Here is a 17,843-nt window from a genome sequence, read left to right as displayed (position 1 = left end):
ATTCGGGAGTCCACTATCCTGGCTATTTAAAATTCTAGATTACTTTCCACCGTGACAGGCGGGGGAGGCAAGGAGGATGGTTCAACAGGTTCAACATATCTCTTCAACAATGACTTATGGAACACATTATGAATCTTCAAAGCCTGAGGGAGTTCAAGACTAAAGGCAACCCGGTTAACAATGGCAATGATTTTATTTGGACCAGTACTTTCAACTTAATGTTTCTTGTGGACAGCCATACAGAATCACCCACTCTCAGGTCCGGACCATTCATACGTCTCTTGTCTACGAGAGATGAGATCGACTGTGGATTTGCTCCCAGGGACATAAATCAGAAGGAACAAACAACTTCCCCAGAGGACAAGAATCCGGTGCATCTCCCTGGGCCTCCAACACCTCTGCCTTAAGGTCGGGATATAGAGCTGATATGACTACCCCTTCAGACAATATCGGACGAGGATCTTGCGAATCACCCCCTAGGGAAGCTACGCAAAAAAAGCATCAGCCTTGACGTTCTTAAGCCCAGGGCGATAGGTGACAATAAAATTAAATCTGGTGAAAAACAACGACCATCTGGCCTGCCTAGGGTTCAGTCGTTTAGCCAACTCCAGATAAGCCAGATTTTTGTGGTCAGTAATAGGATGAATAGCTCCTTCCAAACAATGAAGTCATTCCTCAAAAGCTAACTTAATGGCCAGCAACTCTCTATTACCCACATCATAATTACTTTCTGAAGCCAAGAGTTTCTTAGTGAAGAAAGCACATGGGCGCCATTTACTAGGTGAAGGACCCTGCGAAAAAACAGCTCTTACCCCCACCTCGAATGCGTCAATTTCCACAATGAATGGTTGTTACACATCAGGTTGCACCAGTATAGGAGCAGAAGTAAAACACTCCTTCACCGCAGAAAAGGCTTGTAATGTTGCATCAGACCAGACTGAGACATTCAAACCTTTCTTAGTCATGTGCGTCAAAGGTTTGATCACAGTCGAGTAGTTCAAAATAAATTTACGGTATTAGTTGATAAATCCCAAAAACTGCATAAGTGCTTTCAGATTTTCGGGTCGATCCCAGTCCGACACAGCACGGACCTTCTCAGGATCCATACGAAAACCTGAAGATGAGAGTAGGTAACCCAGGAATTGCACTTCCTGAACTGCAAATACACAATTCTCCATCTTAGCATACAATTTATTCTCTCTTAGGATTAGAGTTCAGCGGACACCTGGATGTTTGGGTTGGATGGGTTCGGCCAAACTTCAAAAAAAAGTTCGAGTTCGGGACCCGAACTTGACCCCGAACCCTATTGAAGTCAATGGGGACCCAAACTTTTGAGCACTAAAATGGCTGTAAAAATGTAATGGAAAGGGCTAGAGGGCTGCAAATGGCATCAAAATGTGGTTAAGAGTATGGCAAGTGCTCTGCAAACAAATGTGAATAGGGAAATTACTTTAAATAACATAAAATATGTAAAAATAATAATGTTGATCTAGGAGGATGAGGTCCATATGGAGTAGGAGGTTGAGGAGGTGGTGGATGTGCAGGTGGAAATGGCGGTGGAGGAGGAGGAGGTAGCCTACACTGCTTTTTGGTTTTAAATTATTATAATTTTTTTTAATCAGGGTACACCCCAAAACATTTGGGAAATATAACCTGTGATAACCACCTCCAGTCGTGCTAAACACACATTCAGACAATACACTGGCTGCAAGGCTGGCCAGCACCTCCAAGGGGTAAAGGGCAAGCTCAGGCCATGTGCCCAATTTGGAGACCCAGAAGTTGCAGGGGCTGACCCCTGTCAGTCAGTTCGTGTAGGCGTGTGCACACTTACTGCCCCACCATGTCACACGTCCCCGTAATGTTCACGATCCAATTTGATATCTGCTCTATCAACTTTCTATGTTCTTTTATGCGCCTACCATGGTGATCACTGTTGGCAGGGAATCAGGGTTCCACGCCGGAGAGGGAGCGTGAGAAAGAGAGACCACATCCAAGGGAGGAATAATTTTTTCAAATTTAAAATTATAAAGCGGAATTGTGGGACAAATTATTAAAGCTTAAAAGTGGGACAACTTTTTAAAGTTTAAGCATTGAATGAAAGGATGTGGCTCGCATAATTAATGAAGAATGTATTAAATTTTATTCGCTGGCAACTATGCAGAGCAGGGGTTTCTATCCGTCAAAATTTGAAAAATATCACCTGACAGTGTAATTGACGATTTTTTAAAATTTATGTTCCTGTCACCTATGTAGAGGTGCCCCAGTGACATCCACCATCCATTTGGATATCTTCTCTATGAACTTTAGATGTACTTTTCTGAGCCTACCATGTTGATCACGGTTATCGGCGAATGAGGCTTCCACGCCGGAGATGGAGCGTGAGAAAAAAAGACTGAATTTAAGGGAGATAAATTAATAAAACATTTTTGGGATCGAGCGGAAATGTGGGAAAAGCTATTGAGGCGAAAATGTGGGACAAATTACAGAAGCCCAAATGTGGGCCAAAAGAGTAAAGCGGAAATATGGGAAAAGTTATTGAGGCAAAAATGTTGGCCAAAAGAGTAAAGCGGAATTGTGAGACAAATTATTTAAGCGCAAATGTGGTACAACTTGTTAAAGTTTTAAGCATTGAATCAAAGGAGGTGGCGCGCATCAATTAAAGACGCATTTCAGAAATTTTATTCCCTGTCACCTATGCAGAGCAGGGGTTTATTCGCATCTAAAATTGTATAAATGTCAACCCAAGAATGTAATAGAAAGATTACAGAAATTTATTAACCTGTCTACTTGGCAGAGCAGGGGTCTATGAAAATTGCTTATTGTCACCCTAAAATGTAAAATAAAAATTATTGAAATTCATTAAACTGTCAACTAGGTAGAGGAGGGGTATATTGCACCCCAAAATTTGTGAATTTCACACACATTTTTTTTATTTCTTTACTGGTCTACTACTGGTACTTCACACCCAAAAATTTTTGAATTTCAACTGAAAATGTAACTGACAATTTTTTATGTTTTTAACCTGTCTACTAGGTATAGCAGTGGTACTTCACACCCAAAAATTTATGAATTTCAACTAACAATGTAACTGACAAATTTTTTATTTTTTTTTACCCGTCTACTAGGTATATCAGTGGTACATCACACCCAAAAATTGGTGAATTTCTCCAGAAAATGTAACTGACAATTTTTTTGTTATTTTTTTGCAGCCAGTGTATTATCGGAACGTGTGTTTAGCACTGCGTAAAGGCCAGCACCTCCAAGGCGTAAAGGGCAAGCTCAGGCCATGTGCCCAATTTGGAGACCCAGAAGTTGAAGGGGGCAGACCCGGCATTCAGTACGTGTAGGTGTGTGCACACATACTGCTCCACCCTGTTGGTGAAATGCTGCCTTCGGCTAAGACGTTCCATATCAGCTGGTGGTGTTGGTTGCTGTGGCATGCTAACAAAGCTTTTCCACATTTCGGCCATGCTAACCCTGCCTTCTGAGGTGCTGGCGGTGCCCCAGCTGCGTTGGCGACCTCTTCCTCGTTCCTTTGCCTTGTGATTCCACTGTGCCCCCGCTGTCAGGTGGAAATGCCACCAGCAGCGCGTCTACCAGCGTGCGCTTGTATTCACACATCCTACGTTCACGCTCCAGTGACGGAATTAAGGACGATACGTTGTCCTTGTAACGGGGATCCAGTAGCGTGGCCACCCAGTAATCAGCACAAGTTAGAATGTGGGCAACTCGGCGGTCTTTGCGGATGTAATCGCTCATGTGTGCCAGGCTGACCAGAGGCAACGAAAAGCTGTCCTCTGTGGGAGGTATATCGTCTGTGTCCTCTGTATCCCCCAGCCACGCACCAGTGATGGCCACGAGCTGGTCTGTGTGCCACCCTGCTGTGAACATGGTTCCTCCTCCTCCATCTCCTCCTCCTCATCCTCCACCTCGTCATCCTCCAGAACTGTGCCCTGGCTGGACAATTGTGTAACTGGCGTTTGTGGGTGCAGGAACCCACCCTCGGAGCCACTTGGTAATGACTGGCAGGAAACCCTACGAAATGATCCCTCTTCCTCCTCCTGTGCCACATCCTCTTCCATCATCGCCAGGAGCGTTTTTTTTTTTAAATAGGTGTTTATTTAATAGCAGAATAGAACAACAGTATCTAAAGGGTGTATCTCGCACGTACAGATGCAGACATGGCTGCAAATTAAGAGTTTTGCCCAAAATGGGTGTTTATTTAATATCAGAATAGCACAGCAGTATATAAAGGGTGTATCTCACAATGACAGATGCAGCAAAGGCTGCAAAATTAAGATTTTTGCCCTAAATGGGTATTTTTTTTAATAGCAGAATAGCACAGCAGACAGTATCTAAAGCGTATTTCTCACACGTACAGATGCAGACAATTAGTAGGCATGGCTGTGATGGCTTCTAAGGGAACAGAGTTAAACGTTTGTTCATTGGCTGCTCTGCAGCCTTTCAAAAAGCGCCAATAAATCACCGAACACCAAAACCGAACCCAAACTTTTACTGAAATCTTCGGGTTCGGGACCGGGGTCCAAAAATCCTAAAGTTTGGTACAAACCTGAACTTTACAGTTTTTTATGTTAAACACTTTTTTTTAGGAATTTTTAGCTACCTTTTGTTGTAATTTTTCATGTCATTATCTATAGTACTGCACAAAAAAGGCATGGAAAAATATTGCAAAATGCTTTCAAAAATAGAAAGGTTAATAGTTCATTTTTTTTAATTTTAACTTATTTTGCAGCAGGACAATGAACCCAAACATTCGGGTTCGCTCAACCCTAATCCTCAGTTATAAGAGGGTGTGCAAACTTATGCAATCACATTATTTTAGTTTTTTTTTTTTGTTTTCTTCCCTCCACCTAAAAGATTTCAATTTGTTTTTCAATTCAGTGGTACAGTTTATAGGCCTCTTTCACACGGGCGTCATGTTTTTTGCCCGGATAAGATGCGGGTGCGTTGCGGGAAAATGCACGATTTTTCCGTGTGAGTGCAAAACATTGTAATGCGTTTTGCACGCGCGTGAGAAAAATCTGCAAGTTTGGTACCCAAATCTGAACTTCTTCACAGAAGTTCGAGCTTGGGATCGGTGTTCTGTAGATTGTATTATTTTCCCTTATAACATGGTTATAGGGGAAAATAATAGCATTCTTAATACAGAATGCTTAGTAAAATTGGGCTGGAGGGGTTAAAAAAAATAATTTACTCACCTTAATCCACTTGATCGCGCAGCCGGCATCTCTTTTGTCTTCTTCTTCGCTGTGCACAGGAATAGGACCTTTGATGACGTCACTGTGCTCATCACATGGTCCAATCACATATGTTCATCACCATGGTGAGGGACCATGTGATTGGATCATGTGATGTGACGTCACCACAGGTCCTTAGCCGGCAGCTCAACATTACAGAAGAAGACAGAAATCCGCAACTACACGATCAAGTGGACTCGGTGAGTTAATTTTTATTTATTTTTTTGAACCCCTCCATCATTATTTTACTTTGCATTCTGTATTCAGAATGCTATTATTCTGAATACATCACAGAAACCTGACATTTTAACAGGGGTGTGTACACTTTTTATATCCACTGTATATTGTTATTATTTTATGTTAAACACTTTTTTTTTTTTGCTACTTTTTGTTGTAAATGTTTATGTTATTATCTATAGTACTGCACAAAAAAGGCATGGAAAGATATTGCTAAATGCTTTCAAAAATAGAAAGGTTAATAGTTAATTTTTTTATTTAAACTTATTTTGCAGCAGGACAATGATCCCAAACATACAGCCAATGTTATAAAGAACTATCTTTAGCTTAAAGAAGAACAAGGGGACAGAAAGATTTCAGCAAGTCTACATCCACAGAAAATCTATGGTTAGTTCTCCGAGACTTTTGGAAAAACCTTCCTACTGAGTTCCATGAAAAACTGTGAGTAGGTGTACCGAGAAGAACTCATGCTGTTTTGAAGGCAAAAAGTGGTCACAACCAATATTGATTGGATATAGATTTCAGTTTAGTTAATTCACATTGCATTAGTTAATTGATAAAAATAAACTATTTTTATTATTATTAACATTCTTACTTTACAGCTATGTTCTCCATACCTGCCTAAAACCTTTGTACAGTACTATATTATAAAAAAAAAACACATACATTTATGTAGGTCTCGCAGTGGCCTAGTAATATTTTGAGACTTCCTATTCTGTACAGGTAACTTTTCATTAGCCATTGCATTTTCATCACAGGCAGCATTACAGTGAAATATATAATCTTTTTATAGATAACACAGGATCTACCATTCACAATAGGTGATATCACAGCTCATCTTCTCCTTGCTGGCCTCTGAACAGGTGAAAAGACAAAGAAAAAAAACACAAAAGTTTTTAGCAAAAAAAAAGAGTGTTAGTCAAAAGGACCTTCCCTGGAGCCCCTGAAGAAGGTCTCAGGACAAACAAGCAGGGCGCCTACAGGGAGGAGAAGATAGTTAGAAGTTTCTACAGAAGGGTGTATTCGATGACCGTCTGCCAATGGTGGCTGGATGAGTAGGTTAAACTACTGCAGAAATGAATGAGGGGGCAAAAAAGTGAAGAAGCCATCCAAGATGGCACCAAGTCCCCTATTGATCAATACGTGAAAACTATTCGATCCAATTAGGACAGAATATTGGTAATAGAGAATCAACCGCGGAGGTATAATAAATGAACTTAGTGAGATCGAATATCTTAGTGGGATCAATTAAAATAGAAGAAGGTAAAATACAGTAAAATCACATGAACAAAACTCACTTCACTGAGGAGGAGGTCTAAGGGATAAAAGCGAGACTCCCAATAGACACAACCTCCCCCCGCCGGGATCGCTTGTAATGTGACAGATCGGATATCGTGGTCGAATCAGTTGAAATAGACAAAGATAAATACAATAAAATCAAATGAAATAAAATTACTCACTTCACTGAGGAGGAGGTCTATGGGATAAACTCAAGACACCCAATATACGCCACCTTCCCCGCTAGGATCGCTCGTAGTGTGACAGGAAGAATCACAGCAGTATCCAAAAAGGTACTTCAGGTGGTTTCCTTTTATTTGAATCTCAGTTGGGCTCAACGTGTTTCGTGGTTTCAAAGTACCCCCTTCTTCAGGAGCAGTCAAGTAAAAATTAGCAGAACATAATGCTATAATAAAGTCACTTCCCAATAGGCCTTATATATTATGTATTATGTGGTCATCTAGACATGTGGTGGGGATGGAGGGAGGGGGGATAGACGTTATTTCCGGTGTGAACTGGAAGGGATGCGTTCCAGTGTGAAACGCATATCTAAAAAATGTAATTTATTGGGAAAAAAAAACTTTGGTGGAATAGTTACATATCATTGGTGGTGTTAGTGGGTATCCAAAGATCACCTAAAGCTCTGGAAGAGGGTGAGATGAAGATAGATTTATCATGCGAACAGGACGGAGGCGCACACCGATGCAATAACAAAAAGTGAAAGTGCTGTGACATAATAACTCACAATAGAAAATAAATAAATATTCCGTCCTCTAATATTTCCAGAAATTCACTTTTTTAGATACAGTATCTATCTACTGTGTATTTTTGTATTTTTGTTTGTACAGTGTACATGTACAGTCGTGGCCAAAAGTTTTGAGAATGACACAAATTTTAGTTTTCACAAAGTTTGCTGCTAAACTGCTTTTAGATCTTTGTTTCAGTTGTTTCTGTGATGTAGTGAAATATAATTACACGCACTTCATATGTTCCAAAGGCTTTTATCGACAATTATATGACATTTATGCAAAGAGTCAATATTTGCAGTGTTGGCCCTTCTTTTTCAGGACCTCTGCAATTCGACTGGGCATGCTCTCAATCATCTTCTGGGCCAATTCCTGACTGATAGCAATCCATTCTTTCATAATCACTTCTTGGAGTTTGTCAGAATTAGTGGGTTTTTGTTTGTCCACCCGCCTCTTGAGGATTGACCACAAGTTCTCAATGTGATTAAGATCTGGGGAGTTTCCAGGCCATGGACCCAAAATGTCAACGTTTTGGTCCCCGAGCCACTTAGTTATCACTTTTGCCTTATGGCACGGTGCTCCTTTGCGCTGGAAAATGCATTATTCTTCACCAAACTGTTGTTGTATTGTTGGAAGAAGTTGCTGTTGGAGAGTGTTTTGGTACCATTCTTTATTCATGGCTGTGTTTTGGGGCATAATTGTGAGTGAGCCCACTCCCTTGGATGAGAATCAACTCCACACAAATGGTCTCAGGATGCTTTACTGTTGGCATGACACAGGACTGATGGTAGCGCTCACCTTTTCTTCTCCGGACAAGCCTTTTTCCTGATGCCCCAAACAATTGGAAAGAGGCTTCATCGGAGAATATGACTTTGCCCCAGTCCATTCACCATTTTTTCTGCAGAAGATCAATCTGTCCCTGATGTTTTTTTTGGAGAGAAGTGACTTCTTTGCTGCCCTTCTTGACACCAGGCCATCTTCCAAAAGTCTTCTCCTCACTGTGCGTGCAGATGCGCTCACACCTGCCTGCTGCCATTCCTGAGCAAGCTCTGCACTGGTGGCACTTCGATCCCGCAGCTGAATCCTCTTTAGGAAACGATCCTGGTGCTTGCTGGACTTTCTTGGGCGCCCTGAAGCCTTATTAACAAGAATTTAACCTCTTTCCTTGAAGTTCTTGATGATCCTATAAATTGTTGATTGAGGTGCAATCTTAGTAGCCACAATATCTTTGCCTGTGAAGCCATTTTTATGCAACGCAATGATGGCTGCACGCGTTTCTTTGCAGGTCACCATGGTTAACAATGGAAGAACAATGATTTCAAGCATCACCCTCCTTTTAACAGGTCAAGTCTGCCATTTTAACCCAATCAGCCTGACATAATGATCTCCAGCCTTGTGCTCGTAAACATTCTCACCTGAGTTAACAAGACGATTACTGAAATGATCTCAGCAGGTCCTTTAATGACAGCAATGAAATGCAGTGGAAAGGTTTTTTTTGGGATTAAGTTAATTTTCATGGCAAAGAAGGACTATGGAATTAATCTGATCACTCTTCATAACATTCTGGAGTATATGCAAATTGCTATTATAAAAACTTAAGCAGCAACTTTTCCAATTTCCAATATTTATGTAATTCTCAAAACTTTTGGCCACGACTGTATGTACATATTTATATATTTATGTTTACCAATATGCTATATATATGCCCATATGTCCCATTTAAAAAAAAATATGACTTTTATCTATCTAATGAGCGAATCATACACACACTTTCTAGATGACCATGCATGTCCATCTTCATCTCACCCTTTTCCAGAGCTGTAGGTGATCTTTGGATACCCACTAACACCACCAATGATATGTAACTATCCCACCAACATTTTTTTCCAATAAATTAACTTTTTTAGACATGCGTTCCACACTGGAACGCATCCCTTCCGATTCACACCAGAAAGGAAGTCTAACCCTCCATCCCCACCACATGTTTAGGTGACCACATGATACATAATATATACTGTATTTTACCTTCTTCTATTTTAATTGATCCCACTAAGACATCCGATCTCACTAAGTTAATTTATTCTACCTCCACGAAAGATTCTCTTTTACCAATATTCTGTCCTAATTGGATCTAATAGTTTTCAAGTATTGATCAATAGGGGACTTGGTGCCGTCTTGGATGGCTTCTTCACTTCACTTTTTGCCCCCTCTGAACAGGTCATAGAGCATGCTTAGAAAATTCTCCCATAGAAGTCTATTGTGTCTTTGGCCCAGGTGGGTGCTCCAGGTCTTGACATATTTCAGGCCTAGTAGCCAGTGTGTGAAAACTGCATGATTTTAGGATTTTCTTTCATACAGTATATAGAGGCATGAAAACTTAAAAAAAAAACACCAAAAAATGTAATAAAAAAGTTGAACATAAAAACTTGATTTAAACTATAGGTCATCTTCTGATTACACATTTCCTTTTAGAGAGAGAAAATATTACAAAGACATCCACAGAAATTAGTTTAAAATGACAGTCTAATCAGGAGAACTTCATCTCAAAAGGATGCTGCTCTGAAGGTGAGATGATAGAGTCAGAGGAAACTGCAGGATGCTATATGTTCAATGAATAAGTGGCTAGGAAAAACCTAATTCCTAACAGGGCATATGGTTAGCTGAACTACATTTAGTCTATTTGACGGATACTGCTCAACCATGTTTCAAGAAAATATGAATACAATGTCCTATTTTAAAGGAGTTTTGCAGAAAACCAAAAATGTGGCTACTCTTATAGGTATGATCCAATTGGCTTAAACACATAGAAAATAAAAGTGGGTAGTTTTATTCTTGGCAGCCATTTGGGGAGATTATGTAATTTTTATTTATTTTTTTATATGTATTTATTCCAAACAATTTTTCTAGCTGCCGAAGAACTCTTTGTCTGTGTGAGATTAAATAATACAGTACACTACAGTACATAACATTGAAGGAGTTGATATTGATGGCCTACCATCAGGACAGGTCATCAATATCAGATCGGCGGGATTCATGAGGCCTCTTCCTAGGCCAATGACATCACATTCATTGGTAACATGGACTAGGCGCAGCTGAGCCCCTTTCGAGTGAATGGGGCTGAGCTGCTTTTCCAAGCACAGCTGCTGTACAATAGATGGTGCTGTGCTTCGTAAGCTGCAACCTCCTCAAACAACTGATTGCCGGCACCATGCTAATCTGATATTCGAAACCTATCCTGAGGACAGGTTATCAATATTAAACATCCAGAAAACCTCTTTAAAGTATATAGCTCTGTACATCAGGGCACGTCGTTCACATAAGCTTCTGTTTTAGCCAATTAGAGGGATAATATCATTTACGCTATAAAAATCAATATTTAATAAAGCAAACTAACTTGGCATTAACACTATGCGTTAACAAGCTGTTCGCTTAGCTGTGCAGCTGTTTTATTGCTTAATCTATTAAGTCTATTAAATCCCCGACTAAGCCAAATAAAATCAATGTTTTGCTCTTTAATTTACTTGTTTGTTGCTTGTTGGGATTTTTTTTTCTTATAGTACAGCGTAAACTATTAAAGAATCAGATAGAGGCTCTTGTGTATTTGTGGGTTGTCTGCCATCTTGATTCCTTTTCCCCTCAGATATGGTTTTCCTAATGAATCCTACATTTCCCATCATGCCTGGCTTTGCAGAGGCAGAGTGCCAGAGTCTCTGAGGGCAGCCATGACAGGTGAGTGACACACAACTGCTGTCCCCTCACACTGCAGGCTCTCTATGTATTCCTATGTGATCCAACCTGAGCCTGTCTCCTCTGTCTGTCCTGTCATCTCTCTGCCCTATTAGCTTTTACATGGAGGAGGCAGAAAGACCAGTGTGAAGCTACATCTCATAGAAATACATGGAGACTACACAGATAGTACAAGCAGGCAGTGTGGGTCAGGAGGTTTATATATCACTGTATACACTCTCCTACTATATGTCTGCACTCCTGGTCCTTTAGATAGAGGAGACATTATATCTTCAACAGAATACAGGGACATGGAGAGACGGGAGGGGCCTGAGAGCTGGCAGGAGGGATTTGATTGGTCGCAATGTCATCCTGTAGTTCACAGGAAGTCAGCCACAGTGGAGAGACTTGGCTCCTGTTGGGGGAAATTTATCAAAACTGGTGTAAAGGAAAACTGGCTTAGTTGCCCACAGCAACCAATCAGATTCCACCTTTCAATTTTCAGAGTTCCTTTGGAAAATGAAAGGTGGAATCTGATTGGTTGTCGGGGGCAACTAAGCCAGTTTTCCTTTACACCAGTTTTGATAAATCTCTGCATGGTTTCAGACTGGAGATCACATGACCAGGTTCCCATAATAAAAAGGTTTAAAATATATGTATGCAACTTAGTCAGTAAGTGAGTGACGAGTTATAAATATACATAAAATAAAATGTCTTTCTTTAAAGTAGATTTGAGCTGTTACATGGTAGAGCCAATGGGCATGATTGCCATCCAAGTTAATTATTGTACAGCCAACTGTAAAGACTGTAATGATTAGAGTTTGCCAAGTTTATTAAACAGGTCATTGAAGTCTTGAATGCAATACCAGTATTGGTTTAGACAGATCTAGCATTCCACAGCTTTTCAGCTGATGCCTACTATCCTTGCCAACAATATGCCATTGTGATCTGTTTGTGTACAGCATTGCCTTTCTTGAACAACATTGCAGAGATCAGTTTAGTTTGCGCTAACTAGTGACTGTTTTAATAATTGGTTTACCCTTAAAGAAATACTGAACACAATGGAAAGATACATAATGCTCTGCATGGTACGTGTATGGTGCATTGATGGCACGCTTCTAGGAGTTCAGCTTCCACCAAAAGCAGGGGACATCAGTATACAACTGCCAGGGTTGGAGTGCTGCATCTAAGGGGTTTGACAGTCCTATCCCCTCCAACACAATTCCAGGTTGCTGATTTTTGCTATGTCAGCCAAGACAGTCTCCTAATGGCCCCTTATAACTGCTGTATTGAATGAGTTAAAATGGTCACCAGCAACCTGTACTAGAATATGAGCAGGACTGGTTTCCACCACGTGCAGAGCTGCCTAGGAGGGTGATGGGGCAGAAGAAAGCATTCCCTGAGAAACTACCTGTGAGTAAAGTCCAGAGACCTAGGAGAAGCCATATCCTCCTCAGCTAGTCTGTCCCCACAAAGCAGAAGATATAGAAAAGTGCAGAAGCTCAATTTCTGCCACAGTTACAGAGCTATCAAGCATATGTCCTATCCTGCAAGCTCCCCACATATCAAGCAGAAGCATTTATTCCTGCCAATGATTTCTAAAACCTGCTTGGACCAGAGACCAAAGCTGTATACTGCTTGGATATAAGTTATCTTCGGTAAATAAATGTTTGTACTTCACCTAAAGGTCTGGACATCATTTCTGCTACAAAATTTCTCTATTACTCCTACTATCACTACACTCAAATGTATTGCAAGTGAGCCAGGAGTCCGGCTGTACCCAGGAAGGAGACACCGTTGACACAATTATCACCATTATTATTGCTAACAGTATGCATGATCCTGACACACAAAAAAAAACTGTAGAAATCCTGCAGAGAACAAAGGGGTTAATCTCCTCCTGATCTGCTCCATCTTTGGCTGAGGGACCTAGATTTGCCAAGGGTGCTGAGCTTAACTGCAGACAGGACACAGCATAAAGGCTCCTGCTGAAAATACTTGCCTTAGGATGGGTTCACATCTGCGTTCTGAACTCCTGCAGTCTGTTCCACCATATCTGGCATAGACGGATACCACCGTGCACCGCCAGATCCCTGTTCACTGTAATGGAATCTGCCAGTAATACGGCCACTTTCTGGCATATATGTTGATTTTCGACCAGACAAAAAAGTTTGCGTGTAGCATTTTTTGTCTATCGCGTACGCCAGATTACAGTGCCAGAGTTCACAACACAGATGTGAACCTAGCCTTACAGCTTGTCAGAGGACAATGAGGAAGAGGAAGGGGGCATGGATGACCTCTTGACGCACGGAGGGACATTTCTTTATATATTTCTCAGCTTTAGCTGTAATATGTGACAAAATAGTACAACCAGAAACAGAAGATGGATGGGAGTGCAGTGCTACTGTAGGATGTTTTTGTGTGCGTTTGTGTGCATTTTCAGTGTTTAACCTACCTTCAAACTCTATGTTTGAATAAAGTGTTCTCTCTCCCAAATCACTAAAATCTCTAATTATACTGACAATATAATAAATACCTTTACTGATTGAATAGAATAAGCACCATTTCAAAGTTAATCCTCTTATTTGTAATTGTCTCTAAACCAAGCAGCTGTGTCACTGAGACGATGGATACTCTGATAAGAAAAAGGGAACCAAATAAACTCAGATTAAACATAGTTTGAACATGGCACTAGCCAAATCATAATGTGAACCGTTTTATTGAAGTGAAAGTGCTGATATATTATTTTGTGGTCAAAGATCCATAGACCAGCTGCTTAATTCTGACCAGTAACCAGGGACGTACATTAAAAGAATTATGCAATGATGGTAAATGTAGTCTATGTGCAAAATGATTCTAGTGTCGTTCATTTGTAAATGAGTGTTTTCTTGTATACATTTTATTAGATATTGTACAACTACCTAGAAAACATTCAAATCTCATTAACTTTTGATATGTGTAGAAAATGTGTAACATGGATTGTGGAGCCTGAACCATGCCGACAAAAATGACGCCAAACAGGGGAATGTATCACGAGAGATAAAGACACAATGTCCAAAGATACTTGTGTCTGATCTACGGACTGGACAAATGTATCCATTAAATACTTAGACAATTGGTAGTCAAAAAAGATAAGCCTGGATAGCACGAATATTTAGATATACTATGCTTGTCAGAGCGACCCTTTAACTCCTTAAGGACACAGCCTTATTTCACCTTAAGGACCAGGCCATTTTTTGCAAATCTGATTAGTGTCACTTTAAGTGGTGATAACTTTAAAACGCTTTGACTTATCCAGGTCATTCTGAGATGGTTTTTTCGGCACATATTGTACTTCAGGACACTGGTAAAATGGAGTAAAAAAATTAATAATTTGTATTTATTCAAAAAATACCAAATTTGCCAAAAATTTTGAAAAATTTGCAAATTTCCAAGCTTCAATTTCTCTACTTATATAATACATATTTTAGTCACAGGGTACCTCCTGTTATAAAACGTACCCTTAATGTTAGTTACATATAAAGTAACAAACTCCCACAAACGAACAAAACACAGAAATGAAAAGAAAATTAATACAAAAACGACACATCAGGGATATATACTGCATGTGCTCTGTGGCAATACTTCTGTTCCTCAGTTGCAATTTGAGGACATAGAGATATAGGCAGCATAATCTCTTGTTTATTTGGGCCTGTCCCTAGATATGGCACTCTACTACGCAGGCCCTGCCTAAAAAACTGAATGGCCACCCCGATAGGGGCGATTCCGAATTCTGGAACCTCCTGGTACAAATAATATTTTTTGTACCTAGAATAGGTCACTAATTAATGGGCATCCAACAAGGCTCTGCCTATAATAGTGCAATAGGGTCAGCCTAGGGCATATCAGGAGGTTCCAGAATATCGGGGCGGCCATTCTGTTTTTAGGCAGGGTCTGCGTAGTAGAGGACAATATCTAGGGACAGGCCCAAATAAACAAGAGATTACCCTGCCTATAGCTATGTCCTCAAATCACAACTGAGGAACAGAAGTATTGCCACAAAGCACATGCAGTATATATCCCTGATGTGTCGTTTTTGTATAACTTTTTTTCATTTCTGTGTTTTGTTAGTTTGTGGGAGTTTGTTATTTTATATGTAACTAACATTAAAGGCTACGTTTTATAACAGGAAGTACCCTGTGACTAAAATAATTATACATACACACCACCTGTGATTATTACGCCCTCTGACGGGATACTGTGATTCTCTTATATAATACATAGCAATACCTACAAAAATAGTTATTACTTTACATTGCCCATACGTGTTCTTCATGTTAGGATCATTTTGGGAATGACATTTTATTTTTGGGGGACTTTACAAGGCTTAGAAGTTTAGAAGTAAATCTTGAAATTTCTCAGAAATTTTCAAAAAACAACTTTTTAAGGACCAGTTCTGATCTGAAGTCACTTTGGGAGGCTTACATATTAGAAACCACCCAAAAATGACCCCATTCTAGAAACTACACCCCTCAAGGTATTTAAAACAGATTTTACAAACGTTGTTAACTCTTTAGGTGTTCCACAAGAATTAATGGAAAATAGAGATACTATCACGATCGGCGTGACTATCACATACGTGACACAGAGGGAGGGAAAGAGGAAGGCCCTGCCCAAGTGAGAGGGAAGGTCGTGACCTCTGACTCACCTTGCGGCTGGCATCTGGCTGCCCTGACGTCCCTAGACGGGTTCCTCACCCGTACGCCGATCACGTGCCTAAAACCCTGGCTTTCCCTAAGATGAGCCCTAGATAGTGAACAGGGCGGTGGGAACACTAGTCCGCACCACTAGCTCTAAAGGAAAACACCAAGGGGAGGACAGACAATACAGACTCAACATATAATCCCAGGTGGGCAACAACAGGAGACAACAAAAAGCCCAACAGGGATCCGGAGGGTAGCACTCTGGAACAACAACCAGGATTCACAGCTCCAGTGGGTCAGTATAGAAGTCCAGGCAGGAAGCTCTATAACTGGCAACTAGAGAAGTGTGAAAGGAGAATATAAGGAGGTTGGGAGTGGCAGACAAGAAACAGCTGAGGAGGAGAAGCTACGGATCCCTGAGTGAGACAAAAAGGATTGCAAGGCAAAAAACAAGAAGGAAAGGAATGCCATACGGTTTTTGGAAGACAGATTTTGCTAGACTGGGTTTTTGACACCATGTCCCATTTGAAGCCCCCCTGATGCACCCCTAGAGTAGAAACTCCAAAAAAGTTACCCAATTTTAGAAACTACGGGATAGGGTAAAAGTTTTGTTGGTACTAGTTTAGGGTACATATGATTTTTGGTTGCTCTATATTACACTTTTTGTGAGGTAAGATAACAAGAAATAGCTGTTTTGGCACTGTTTTTTTGTTTTGTTATTTACAACACTTATTTGACAGGTTAGATCATGTGGTATTTTTATAGAGCAGGTTGTCACGGACGCGGCAATACCTAATATGTATACAATTTTATTTATGTAAGTTTTACACAATGATTTCATTTTTTTAGCAAAAAAAATCATGTTTTAGTGTCTCCATAGCCTGAGAGCCATAGTTTTTTCAGTTTTTGGGCGATTATCTTAGGTAGGGTCTCATTTTTTGAGGGATGAGATGTCGGTTTAACTGGCACTATTTTGAGGTGCATATGACTTTTTGATCGCTTGCTATGACACTTTTTGTGATGTAGGATGACAAAAATTAGCTTTTTTTTTTACACCGTTTTTTTTTATTTTTTTTACGGTGTTTACCTGAGGGGTTAGGTCATGTGATATTTTTATAGAGTAACTTATTACAGACGTGGCGATACCTAATATGTATACTTTTTTATTGTTTATGTAAGTTTTACACAATGATTTCATTTTTGAAACAAAAAAAATCTTGTTTTAGTGTTTCCATAGTCTGAGATCCATAGTTTTTTCAGTTTAAAGGCGATTATCTTAAGTAGGGTATTATTTTTGCGGGATGAGATGATGGTTTGATAGGCACTATTTTGGGGTGCATATGACTTTTAGATCGCTTGCGATTACACTTTTTGTGATGCAAGGTGTTAAAAAATTTTGCACAGTTTTTATTTTTTATGGTGTTCCTCTGAGGGGTTAGGTCATGTGATGTTTTTCGATACGGTCGATACGGACACGGCGATACCTAATATGTATACTTTTTTTTATTTATGTAAGTTTTACACAATAACAGCTTTTTTAAAATAAAAATATTAATGTTTTAGTGTCTCTATATTGTGAGCCATAGTTTTTTTTATTTTTTGGGTGATTGTCTCAGGTAGGGGCTCTTTTGCGGGATGAGGTGATGGTTAGATTGGTACTATTTTGATGGGTGTACGCCTATTTGATCGCTTGCTGTTGTACTTTTTGTGATGTAAGGTGACAAAAAAATTCTTTATTTAGCACAGTTTTTATTTTTTAAAAAGCCGCCCGCACAATAAAAAGCCGCAAACCGCAGGTCTGAATTGACCTGCGGTTTGCTGTACCAGGACATAAGGGCGTATCTGTACGCCCTGTGTCTTAAAGAAGTTAAAGAGGACCTGTGACCATAAAATGCAGCGTGATCTGCAGGTATCAT

The 17,843-nt window shown here is 40.1% G+C and overlaps 1 protein-coding gene across 2 annotated transcripts in view; it reads right to left on the bottom strand.

Moving 5' to 3' along the window:
• Positions 1–17,843, bottom strand: part of OPRK1 (opioid receptor kappa 1) — a 149,237-nt gene that overhangs the window by 19,401 nt on the left and 111,993 nt on the right. The window lies entirely within an intron of this gene.

This window comes from Bufo gargarizans, chromosome 5 (genome assembly GCF_014858855.1).
Source record: "Bufo gargarizans isolate SCDJY-AF-19 chromosome 5, ASM1485885v1, whole genome shotgun sequence".
Classification (NCBI taxonomy): domain Eukaryota; kingdom Metazoa; phylum Chordata; class Amphibia; order Anura; family Bufonidae; genus Bufo; species Bufo gargarizans.
Note: the sequence above shows the minus strand (reverse complement) of the source record. Positions and strands in the feature narration are given on the sequence as shown.